Here is a 12,693-nt window from a genome sequence, read left to right as displayed (position 1 = left end):
GGCAGGGGGTCATGCCATGCTTCTCTGGGAATGAGAAAATGGAGGTTTACACCAGAGGCATCAGCTAATAGTTTCCCCTGCTTCATCCAGGTTGCCACCAGTCTTCTTTGAATCGCCAGAGTGATAGGGAGCAGATGCTGACAGTGTGGCCAGAAACCTGGATCTTATGCTGCAATGCTTTGTGCTGCAACAATGCCAGACCACTTACTGCTGGCTTGGCATGGAACGGTGTCCTACTGTGGAGGAGAGAGTAAGGCAGGCCACCCAGAAACCTTGCAAAAAGGATTAAAGAGTTTTTCTATCAGAGCTTTATGAGATGTGCAGGGAGGATTCCCGCTCTGTTTCCAGAGTTGTTAACAAGCTGTTCTGGGGACCCCCCGCTTTGAACACAGTGGCCACCACAGATCCCATCTAATTGCCTTAGCCCACTTGTAGCATGATAAAAAATGTGAACTCACCAGAAGTGCCTTCCCCGGGATCAGTGCCCAACTATGAGACTGCCTGGGAGGAGGGGGATTGTCTCCAAAGTTATAAAAAGTTCTTGTCTCTCAGTGACCTCGGTTGCTCCTCTCATCTGCTCCTTCCATTCTCCTTCTCCTCCACCATGCTGCGCTTTATGCCATTGCCTGAGGGTGCCTGAGTGTCTTGGGAGAAGTCCATGGACTGGTTGGGGAAGCTGGTTGGGTCCCCCCCGAGAATTGTATGCGGCTGCTCATAGAAGCAGCATGTTTGCAGTGATGACTCAGACTGTCAGTTTCCCTCCTTTGCCTTTTGACATGACTGCCTCAGCTCCTTTATTTTTACGTGACACTTCTGGGCATCTCTGGCATATTCTTTCTCCTCCATGACCCTTGAGATCTTGGCATAGATATCTGTGTTTCTTTTGCTGGTTCATAGTTCTGTGAAAACAGATTCCTCTCCCCACATAGCAACGAGGTCCAGGATTTCCTGCACACTCCATGCCAGTACTCAGCTGCAATCCTGGAAAATCATGGAGCTCATGGAACTCATGACCAGGTGTGCTGCCTGCTCTGAGGTCTGCTCACCATGCTAGCCACACAGGAAAATAAATTCAAAATTTCCCAGGGCTTTCCCTGTTCACCTGAAGAGCAGTAGAGTTGGAAGTTGTGGCCAGACTGTTCACTGCAGGGCACTGTGGGATACCTCTTGGACACCAAGAACATTTACTTTCATAGCACTGTATCTGAGCAATCAGAAAGAACTATGCAAGATCAGATTTAGCGGTTACTCTTGTGAAAGCACGAGTATAGAAATTGACTTTAATGGCCTTTAAAGCTGATGGAATGAGCTTGATAGTGTAGACTCACTTTTTAGAAAATTAACCTAATGCAGCTAAGTTTGACCTGAACTCCCAGTGTAGACCAGACCTTAATGACTTTTCCACTGTCACGTAAAAAGTTGTGGCATAGAAGTGAAGGGAATCCAGAAATCTCAGGTCTCCAGCTACCATCCTGAGCACTTTATCTGACATTAAAATAATCCCATGATAAAAAGTGTAAAATAAAGTTTTTTAAAAAAATTAAGATGAAACAGCTGTTTGTGTATCTAATAACTAGTTATAGGGGGACCGCCATAAAGTATAGCTTCTTGATTTAACTTAGACCTTAGAACTCGTGACTGCCTCAAAACAGGTGTGTTCTGATTCATTTTTATTTATTTTAATTTTGTGATCATTCTAGAAGTTGGGTAAGTGTAACTTTCAGGCAACCATCTTTAGTATTTGCTAGGTACTATTCTCCATTTAGTTAGAAAAGCTAGCTCTTTTGATTCAGAAACTCTATTTTCTTTGCAATTTACCTTTGAATAAAGAGAGAGAAAAGAGTAATGCAGAAAATGAGCTAGAGAAATAGGATGGTTCCTGTTTAAATTGTTTTCCAGGAGGCTCTGGAAGTAAAATAAAAAAAGGTCTAGCCACAGGAGGCTTATGGCTATAAATGGAGACAGCGCAAGTATTAACAAGTCAACAACTTCACAATGCACACACCAGTTTCTGGATGTTATTCTCAACAGTTTTAACCAGTGTGGCAGACTGTTAAAAGTCCATGCCAGCGGGAGGCAGTGCTGACTCCCTCTATTGCCCCATTAAAGGGCAATTGCAATGTCACAATCTATAAACAAGCAGTTTATAAGGCCCAGCTCTGTGTCAGGGTGGGGCAGAAAGACAAAAGTTTACTGTGGGTGGTTTGATAACAGTTTAAGGCTCCAGCCAGGTGGGGGTCGGGTCTCCTAGCCGGCAGAGAGCAGACAAGCACAGGGGTTTTGCCTCCACAGGGGAAAGCCTGCTACCTGAGGGGAGGGGTGGCGGGGATGAATGCAGCCCATCCCCTCCATTGAGTCCCAGCCGAGGGCCCTGACTGTGGCAGCACAACAACCACTGGGTCAGCAGGGATCCAGACCACAACTCGCCGGCCAGGTCTGGGTCAGCAGGGATCCAAGCCGCAATACATTGCCCATCCGACCTCCCTCTCCTCAGCCACACCAGGGCTGCTTCCCAGTTCCCAATGGGGTCTACCTGCCTCGGGCACTGCTCCTTGGGGTTAGCCGGGGACAGAGGTACTGGCAGTGTGTCCATCAGCTCCTGCTCCAGCAGGGGTCCAGGTAAACCAGTCCAGTCATCAGGTCTCAGAAGGGGTCCTGGAGGTCTCAGCAGGGCTTCAGGCCGTGACAGCAGTCTCAGTGGCTTGGGCCAGTACTCAAGGTCTGGAGGGGTCTTGGCAGCCCAACACAGTCCTCCCATTGGGCACAGCATGGCTGGGATTTCACTGCAGGAGCTAGGGCTGAGTATCTGACCTGTTCAGCCACTGGGCTCCAACTGAATGCTGAGCTCTTATACCCTAGGTCCCATCTCCCTGCTTCCTGCAGGCGGGGCTGGGTGAGGCTGGACCCGCCCACCAAGGGGTCATAGAGGGCCCTTCTTCCGGTTCAGAGGGAGATCATGTTGCTGGCCTAGACTCCTTATACAGACCAAAGACAGCAGGCTGCAGTAGTTTGATGGAGGTCAGGGAGAGGGGCAGTTAAGTGAGCAGGTTCCTGTTCCCTGAATAGACTTCTAGAGACTGCTGCCCAGCAACTAAATCAGGCAGGCACCTAGGATTCGTTAAGAGCTGGCCTGCAGCAACAGGCTAGTGGGACACCTGCGGCCATTTAGGGCCTCCTGGTCCATTATAAAAGGCTTCCCCTATGGCAAGGAGAGGGGAGAAGAAGAGAGATGGGCTGGAGAGGAGAAAGTGCAGAGTGGAGACAAGCTGCAGACTGCAAGCAGGAGAGGCTTTTTCCAAGAGGTCAGGGAGAAGGAACTGTCGGAGCAGCTGGGGAAGTGACCCAGGGAGCGACTGCCCTTCTGTGGGGATAGGGGCAAGAGCCCCATTAGTGGCTTCTTCCTAGGGCCCTGAGCTGGAACCTGGAGTAAGTGGGTGGAACTGGGCTCTCCGTAACCCTCCCCATACCCAGTGGTCTGCCACTAGGGGAAAAGGGACTTTTGGACTGTGGAGGGGTTTTTCCCCTCCATGCTAGTGACTGGCCTATGATGAAAATGGTTCATTAAGTAGGGAACCCTTGCCTCTGAGAAAAACAAGAGGCAGTAGGAGGGTCACCATGAGCCTCTGAGTCATCTTAAAATCTGCCAGGAAGCGCAGGACCCAGGGATCACTCTGAGAGCTCTGCCACACCAGACTGTTACTGTTCCTGCAAAAACATGCCATTAAAAGAAACTCAAGAGAAGAGTTTTATGCCATTGCCCTTCCTCTATCAGTCCCGACCACACTTGGATGTATGTCTAAGCAACCATTCCTTCTCTGCATTGTAGAGAAAGAGAAAAGTATTCTACCTGCTCTTTGTATTTTTGGCCAGAAATATCACCATAGTATTTGAGCACCGACTCACACAGCATGGGAGTGTAATATTACTGAAATGGATGGTCCTATCCTATTGATTTCCTCATTCTCACTCTCAAGCTTTTTCTCTTAGGCCTTCCTCCCTTTCACCTCTATTTCCTCCTTCTCTTCTGACAGCAGCACAGACAACAGTGAACTCAGAGAAACGGCTCAATTGGGGAATATAGACTTTAGTTTGTTAGTTTATTTACTCCTTTTTACTGCAATACCTTTGCCTTTCAACAACATCCCCGGGGGTCTCTACTTCTTGCTTACCTGATATGGCAGTAGTTTCCAAGGATGTGAAGTGAGTAGAATTGCTAGGTGTTCATGGGCTAAAGCAAGAGTCAATCAGCATTAGAATCACAGAATCATAGAATACTAGGACTGGAAGGGACCTCAAGAGGTCATCAAGTCCAGTCCCCTGCCCTCATGGCAGGACCCAGTACTGTCTAGACCATCCCTCATAGACATTTATCTAACCTACTCTTAAACATCTCCAGAGATGGAGATTCCACAACCTCCCTAGGCAACTTATCCCAGTGTTTAACCACCCTGACAATTAGTAACTTTCTCCTAATGTGCAACCTAAACCTCCCTTGCTGCAGTTTAAGCCCATTGCTTCTTGTTCTATCCTCAGAAGCCAGGAAGAACAATTTTTCTCCTTCCTCCTTGTGACACCCTTTTAGATACCTGAAAACCGCTATCATGTCCCCCCTCAGTCTTCTCCTTTCCAAACTAAACAAATCCAAATGGCTGGACTCTAAGCTAAGTTTCAGGGGTAGTTCAGAAATTGTCAGCTCTTCCCTGCCCTGACTCCAATCAGCTGCTGGACACACAGGTGTTCTATGAGTCACTAGATCAGAGGTGAACTTCTAAAGTTCTCATGAGTACCAGGTATGAGACTAAAAGGTGTCATGCTTCCCTAGGCTTCATGGAATTTTATACCTGGTGTTTATTCAGCTCTGATTCACTTCACATTTTTGAATATTAAGCAGGTCAGGGCTTAGGTTTCTGCTGCACATGAAAAAGCAATTGTTTTCAATCCCTTCAAAGGAAACCAACATCATGGTTATATAAAGTCCCTGCCTGCTATGAGATGTCTGCACAAAGAGTTGTAACTGCTATCTCCACAGAGCCCTCCATAAAGTCTATCTCATCCATGGGTGTTCTGGAGCAAACACTGCATGCAACCTTTCAGAGTGGAATCCATTTTACCACCATGACACACACTACAACAGGCTGGCAGAAAAATCCACCATGATTGGAGGTGTTGATCCTACTTGAGGCTTTAAAACTGTGTTTTGCTGACCCTGGTGCAGGTGGTTCATTAGCCTTCCCAGGTACTAGGGGACTGGGAGTATTTCTCTTCAGAACAAGGAATTAGGACATGGACCAAGCAGACCTTGAATAGGAACCCTTGTGCCATCCAAGCCTGTGCAGGATTTTGTTTTGTTTCATTTGGAGTTTTTTTGTGTTAATAAGGCCAGATCTACACTACAGACCTATAGCCCTATAACTATGTCACTCTAGGGTATGAAAAATCCACACTTTTTACTGACATGTTATACTGACCTAATGGCCAATGCTATGTTGACAGGAGAGCTTCTTCTGTTGATATAGTTACCGCCTCTTGAGGAGCTGGATTAACTATGCTGATGAGAGCTCTCCTGTCAGTAGTAGCAACTTCACCAGTACATTTCAGCAGCACAGTTCCCCTGCTGTAGCACTATACATGAAGACAAGCTCTAAAACCAAAGTAATAGGAAGGGTGTTTGACCCAACGCAACCTGCATTGACTGTAGATGGAGCAAGGTCAGAAAAGAGGCTCACACAAACACATCCCATATAATTTCTTGGGTTGAGAGTGAATGACCTGGCTAGCCAATTAAAAAACAAGGCTCTGACACCTTGACCCTGAATGACAGCTGGTCAAAATTCTAGTGATTCAGAAACTTACCCAGTTAGATGTCAGAGGAATCGTAGCCACTCTGTAGAAATGTTCAAGCAGTTTAGACAGATCTGGTGATGTGCTAGTTTATTTCTCTTCAGACTGATTCCTGTAAGCTAGCACCTGCCCTAACACAAAACGTGGTCAGTCTTCAGATGAAAGTGCAGTCATTAGTGAGTAGAATATAGAGGATTTAGAGGTAATTAATTGTTGCAATGATCTATGAACTAAATGTTCTAGTTACCACAGGCTACATCTAAACTACTGGCGACTTGCGCAAGAAGCTTTTTTCAAAAGAGATCTTCTGAAAAAACTTCTTAGGAAAGAGAGCGTCCACACTGCAAAAGTGCATCGAAAAAGCGATGCGCTTTTTTGAAAGATAGCATCCAGACTGCCTGGATGCTATCTCACATGTTAGCAGTGATTTATATGGACAGAATGACCACCAGGGCACCTGTGCTCTTTCCTCTTCCCTCTTCTTTAAAAAAACTCCCTCTTCCCCATCCACACATGCCCTTTTGTGAAATATCTCTTTCTCAAAAAGACATTCTTCCTCGTAGAATGAGGATTACCAATACCGCAAAAATTCTCTGTTCTTTCAATTTACTTGCAGAAGAACGCAATTGAAGTATAGACGTTCCTCAAGTTTTGTCATAACATACATAAGAACATAAGAACATAAGAACGGCCTTACTGGATCAGACTAAAGGTCCTTCTAGCCCAGTATTCTGTCTACCGACAGTGGCCAGCGCCAGGTGCCCCAGAGAGGGTGGACTGAAGACAATGATCAAGCGATTTGTCTCCTGCCATCTCTCTCCAGCCTCTGACAAACAGAGGCCAAGGACACCATTTTATCCCCTGGCTAATAGCCTTTTATGGACCTAACCTCCATGAAATTATCTAGCTTCTCTTTAAACTCTATTATAGTTCTAGCCTTCACAGCCTCCTCTGGCAAGGAGTTCCACAGGTTGACTACACGCTGTGTGAAGAAGAACTTTCTTTTATTTGTTTTAAACCTGCTACCTATTCATTTCATTTGGTGTCCTCTAGTTCTTCTATTTAGGGAACTAATAAATAACTTTTCTTTATCGGCCCTCTCCACACCACTCATGATTTTATAGACCTCTATCATATCCCCCCTCAGTCTCCTCTTTTCTAAACTGAAAAGTCCCAGTCGCTTTAACCGCTCCTCATATGGGACCCGTTCCAAACCCCTAATCATTTTAGTTGCCCTTTTCTGAACCCTTTCCAAGGCCAAAATATCGTTTTTGAGGTGAGGAGACCACATCTGTACACAGTATTCAAGATGTGGGCGTACCATAGTTTTATACAGGGGCAGTAAGATATTCTGTGACTTATTTTCTATCCCTTTCTTAATAATTCCTAGCATCCTATTTGCCTTTTTGACTGCCGCTGCACACTGCATGAAAGTTTTCAGAGAACTGTCCATGGTAACTCCAAGATACCTTTCCTGATTTGTCGTAGCCAAATTATCCCCCATCATACTGTACGTATAGTTGGGGTTATTTTTCCCAGTGTGCATTACTTTACACTTATCCACATTAAATTTCATTTGCCATTTTGCTGCCCAATCACTGAGTTTGGTGAGATCTTCTTGGAGTCCCTCACAGTCTGCTTCTGTCTTGACTATCCTAAACAGTTTGATATCATCCGCAAACTTTACTACCTCACTGCTTACCTCTTTCTCCAGATCATTTATGAATAAATTGAAAAGGATTGGTCCCAGGACTGTCCCTTGGGGGACACCACTAGTTACCCCTCTCCAATCTGAAAATTTACCATTTATTCCTACCCTTTGTTTCCTGTCTTTTAACCAGTTCGCAGTCCAAGAAAGGACCTTCCCTCTTATCCCATGGCCATGTAATTTACACAAGAGCCTTTGGTGAGGGACCTTGTCAAAGGCTTTCTGAAAATCCAAGTATACTATATCTACTGGATCCCCCTTATCCGCATGCTTGTTAACCCCTTCAAAGAACTCTAATAGATTAGTAAGACAGGATTTCCCTTTACAGAAACCATGTTGACTTTTGTCCAACAAATGATGTTCTTTTACATGCTTCACAATTTTATTCTTTACTATTGTTTCAACTAATTTGCCCGGTACTGAAGTTAGACTTACCGGTCTGTAATTGCCAGGATCGCCTCTAGAGCCCTTTTTAAATATTGGTGTCACGTTGGCTACCTTCCAGTCATTAGGTACAGAAGCTGATTTAAAGGATAGGTTACAAACCACAGATAATAGCTCAGCAATTTCCCATTTGAGTTCTTTTAGAACCCTTGGATGAATGCCATCTGGTCCCAGAGATTTGTTGACATTAAGTTTTTCTATTTGTTCCAAAACCTCCTCTAATGACACTTCAATCCGGGACAGTTCCTCAGATTCATCACCCACAAAGGACAGTGCAGATTCGGGAATCTCCCCAACGTCCTCAGCCGTGAAGACTGAAGCAAAGAAATCATTTAGTTTCTCCGCAATGGCTTTATCGTCCTTGATTGTTCCTTTTATAGCTCGATCATCTAGGGAACCCACAGGTTTTTTAGCAGGCTTCCTGCTTCTAATGTACTTAAAAAACATTTTGTTATTTCTTTTTGAGTTTTTGGCTAGCTGTTCCTCAAAATCTTTTTTTGCTTTTCTTATTACATTTTTACACTTGATTTGACAGTGTTTATGTTCCTTTCTATTTATCTCACTAGGATTGGACTTCCAATTCTTAAAAGATACCTTTTTGTCCCTCACTGCTTCTTTTACATGGTGGTTAAGCCACGATGACACTGTTTTAGGTCTCTTGCTATGTTTTTTAATTTGGGGTATACATTTAAGTTGGGCCTCTATTATGGTGTCTTTAAAAAGTTTCCATGCAGTTTTCAGGGATTTGGCTCTAGTCACTGTGCTTTTTAATTTCTGTTTAACTAACCTCCTCATTTTTGTGTAATTCCCCTTTTTGAAATTAAATGCCAGGGTTCTGGACTGCTGAGGTGTTCTTCCCACCACAGGAATGTTGAATATTATGGTCACTATTCCCAAGCGGTCCTGTAACGGTTATTTCCTGGACCTGATCCTGCACTCCACTCAGGACTAAATCGAGAATTGCCTCTCCCCTTGTGGGTTCCTGCACCAGCTGCTCCAAGAAGCAGTCATTTAAGCCATTGAGAAATTTTATCTCCGCTTCTCTTCCTGAGGTGACATGTATCCAGTCAATATGGGGGTAATTAAAATCCCCCATTATTATAGAGTTCTCTATTTTGGTAGCTTCTCTAATCTCCCTCAGCATTTCCATGTCAGTATCGCTGTCCTGGTCAGGTGGTCGGTAATATATCCCTACTGCTAATTTCTTATTATTGGAGCATGGAATTACTATCCATAGTGATTCTATGGAACGTGTTGATTCATTTAATATTTTTATTTCATTTGATTCTACATTATCTTTCACATACAGTGCCACTCTGCCACCCACCCGGCCTGCTCTATCCTTTCGATATATTTTATATCCCAGTATGATTGTGTCCCACAGATTTTCCTCATTCCACTAGGTTTCAGTGATGCCTATTATGTCAATCTCCTCATTTAATACGAGGTACTCCAGTTCACCCATCTTATTAGTCAGACTCCTAGCATTTGTGTAGAAGCACTTTAAAAAATTGCCACTGCTTATTTGTCTGCCCTTCCCTGATGCATTGGATTCCTTAGAATGCGGTTGTTTGTCTGCTCTGGCCCATGGTTTGTCCTCTCCCCTCCTCTCTTTGGGTACATCTAAACTACATGCCTCCGTCGACGGAGGCATGTAGATTAGCCAGATCAGCAGAGGGAAATGAAGCCGTGATTAAAATAATCGCAGCTTCATTTAAATTTAAATGGCTGCCCCGCTCTGCCGATCAGCTGTTTGTCGGCAGATCGGGGCAGTCTGGACGCGACGCGCCGACAAAGAAGCCTTTCTTGATCGGCACAGGTAAACCTGGTTTCACGAGGCATACCTGTGCCGATCAAGAAAGGCTTCTTTGTCGGCGCGTCGCGTCCAGACTGCCCCGGTCTGCTGACAAGCAGCTGATCAGCAGAGCGGGGCAGCCATTTAAATTTAAATGAAGCCGTGATTATTTTAATCGCAGCTTCATTTCCCTCTGCCGATCTGGCTAATCTACATGCCTCCGTCGATGGAGGCATGTAGTCTAGACACAACCTTTCTGACTACAGCTTAGAGAATCTCTATCAATGGATTCTCCTCTAAAAGAAGTCTCCCTCCGATTTACGTGCATCTTTGCACCAATCGGCTTTCCCCCAAAAACTTCCAACAAAACTCTGAACTGTAGACATACCCACAGTGAGGAACCCTAGCCAAAATTCCAGGGTCTTATTCCTTTCAGATAGTGCTCAGCCCTTTCATAAATACAGATGACAGAGTCCAAAGAGGAATGTTTCTTGTTTGCACAGTAATAGTCAATTTCCTTACGATTAGAGGGCCTTGAGTCAGCCAAAGTAGAGACTGAATAGATTAATCAATGTGGGTATCCTTCTGAGTATCCTTCAGTCAGTACTAGTCACTGACTGAAACTCTTTGGAAGCTATAGAGGGAGTAAAGAAATTCTCCTTTGCTGCTGCACAGCCACAGAGCAAGAATTCAAAACAACGTCAGTACACAATTGATCAGTTTCAGCTCTGCTTTTCTACTACCTGTGTGCTAACTGTTTTCTCCTATAGTTCACCTTTCTTAGACCACCTGTAATCCAGGATGGCCTGGAAAGAAGAAGCTGGAAAGAGATACTTCATCAAAAGCCGAGAGCAGAAGAGAATTCTGAAGTCATCGGTGGAGTGGCTCTGCAAAAGGAACAGGACTCTCCCAGGAAAGTCAGTTCAGGAAACAGCATTCTCACTAGGGGTATGTCTACACTACAGTGTTATTTCGAAAAATCTTATTTCAAAATAGTTAATTCAAAATAGTTTATTTCGAAATAACACATCTACACACAAAATGCATTTTGAAATAGCGTTTTCCTATTTTGAAATAGCGCATCCACACTGAGTGGACACTGAATTGCATTGAAGGCCGGCCGGAACCAGGTCCAGCAGGGCATCAGATCAGGAGTTTATTTGTGTGGTTGCTGCCTGAGGCTATCTGAGGCTTGTGCTTAAAGAGACCTTCACCCCAGACAGCCAGTTCTCAGCTTTCCTTGTTTGCTTGCCTACCTCGATGAGGGACAGCAAAGCATTTCTGTCTCTGCATGCTCTGGTTGCCCTCACTTGGGACACCACAGCAACATGGAGCCAGAGCTGCCCCTGGGCACTCTGGTGCTTCTCGTGAACAAGTTGATGCGAGCCTGGCTGCACTTTCTGCAGGCTGCCATCCAGGAGGTCCATCAGGGGGCTGTCAGTATCCAGGAGGCCCTGCGGGAGAGCTTCCACCCTGAGGAGCACTAAGAACCTCCCTGGTCTGCTCCGCTGGGGGCTTGTGCTTCATTCCTCCCCCACATCATTCCACTTACTCTCCAAGCCCCCCCTTCCTGATGTCAAATAAAATACACGTATTTTCATGAACACAAGCTCTTTATTTAACAAAACTGGAGGGGGAGGGAGTGAAACTGGTGAGACTGGAGAAAGGAGGTGGGAGAGGGGAGGAAAGGAGGTGGGAGAGGGGAGGGGGAATCCTGGGAGGAGGGAGGTGGAGAGGGAAGCAAGGGGAAGAAAGCGGAGGGGAAGCTCAGGGCTCAGGGTTGGGGGTCTTGCCAGACCAACTTGATTTTCATGCAAACCTGCTCCTGGGTTCTCCTGTTGCCTTTGGTGACAGCTATCCTGCCATAGATGGCCGTGTTCCTCTGTCCAGTGCAGAGATCATGGACATTGGGGGCATCCCCCACAAACCTAAGTAAGGTCCACCCTGATCTCCACCCTAGACCAGGAAGGCACCCACCTTCTCCAGGCCCTGGCAGGCTCCTGGGAGCTAGCAGACTGCTCCTGGGGAGTGGCAGAGGGCTGGCTACCAGCCAGCTCATGTTTTGGGGCCACTGGGTCAAGGGCAGTGACTGCTGGCTCTGGGCCGGCAGGCTTGTAGCTGGCACAGGGACTGTGGCCAGAGTCAAGGGCTCTGGGAGGGAGGGAAGGGAAAGGAGTGTTCTTGTTGAGGCTGGAGTGGCCACCAGGGCACCCTGGGAAGGCTGGAGGCCCCCTATTTCAAAATAAGTGTCTACACAGCACTTATTTTGAATTAGCTAGTTTAAATTTGGGGTTATTCCTCATAGAATGAGGTTTACCAAATTCAAAATAAGTGCTCCACTATTTCAAATTTATTTCAAAATTGAGGTTTGGCTGTGTAGACACTAGTAAAGTTGTTTTAAATTAACTTTGATGTGTAGACATACCTTTGGTGAGGAATCCCTCAAGCAATGGATCTGGGTTTTGTAAAACCAAAGTGAGAGGTGCTTTCCCCCTGGAGGGTGAAATAAAAGTGTTATTTGTTCTCCCTTGAGCTGGGAAACGATGTGCATCACAACATTCCAAACAAAAAAACCCCCAAAGACAAAGTTCCCCAACCAGGAATTTTCAACCTGCAGTCCCCCAGTGTTTAGCCCTAGCTCATGGAACTTAAATGCCCCCAGCATTCATTTTCAGAAGTCCAGTTGCTTCCCAGTGTTTGAATGGTCACCTCATATCATGTGCTTTTGCTCCTTTCTTAGATCAGGAGAGCTATTTTTCTCCTCTTTTCCTGATTGTCTCCAGATTCTGCTTTTTTCAATAAGCATTACTTGGCCTATCAGGATTAAACTGGGGCAATCAGCACCTGGTGTTTCAGGCCAAAGGTCCAAGCAAGCCAATTCAATCACAGGCATCAGGCCTCTCCA

The 12,693-nt window shown here is 45.6% G+C and overlaps 1 long non-coding RNA gene across 1 annotated transcript in view; it reads left to right on the top strand.

The window, feature by feature from the left end:
• The window catches only part of LOC142831217 (uncharacterized), an 80,494-nt gene extending 69,112 nt beyond the window's left edge, over positions 1-11,382 (top strand). The window contains exon 3 of the long non-coding RNA XR_012906881.1: positions 10,559-11,382. This is a non-coding gene — a long non-coding RNA (uncharacterized LOC142831217). The remainder of the gene's footprint in view (positions 1-10,558) is intronic.
• The last annotated feature ends 1,311 nt before the right edge of the window (positions 11,383-12,693 follow it).

This window comes from Pelodiscus sinensis, chromosome 13 (assembly GCF_049634645.1).
Source record: "Pelodiscus sinensis isolate JC-2024 chromosome 13, ASM4963464v1, whole genome shotgun sequence".
Lineage (NCBI taxonomy): Eukaryota > Metazoa > Chordata > Testudines > Trionychidae > Pelodiscus > Pelodiscus sinensis.
Note: the sequence above shows the minus strand (reverse complement) of the source record. Positions and strands in the feature narration are given on the sequence as shown.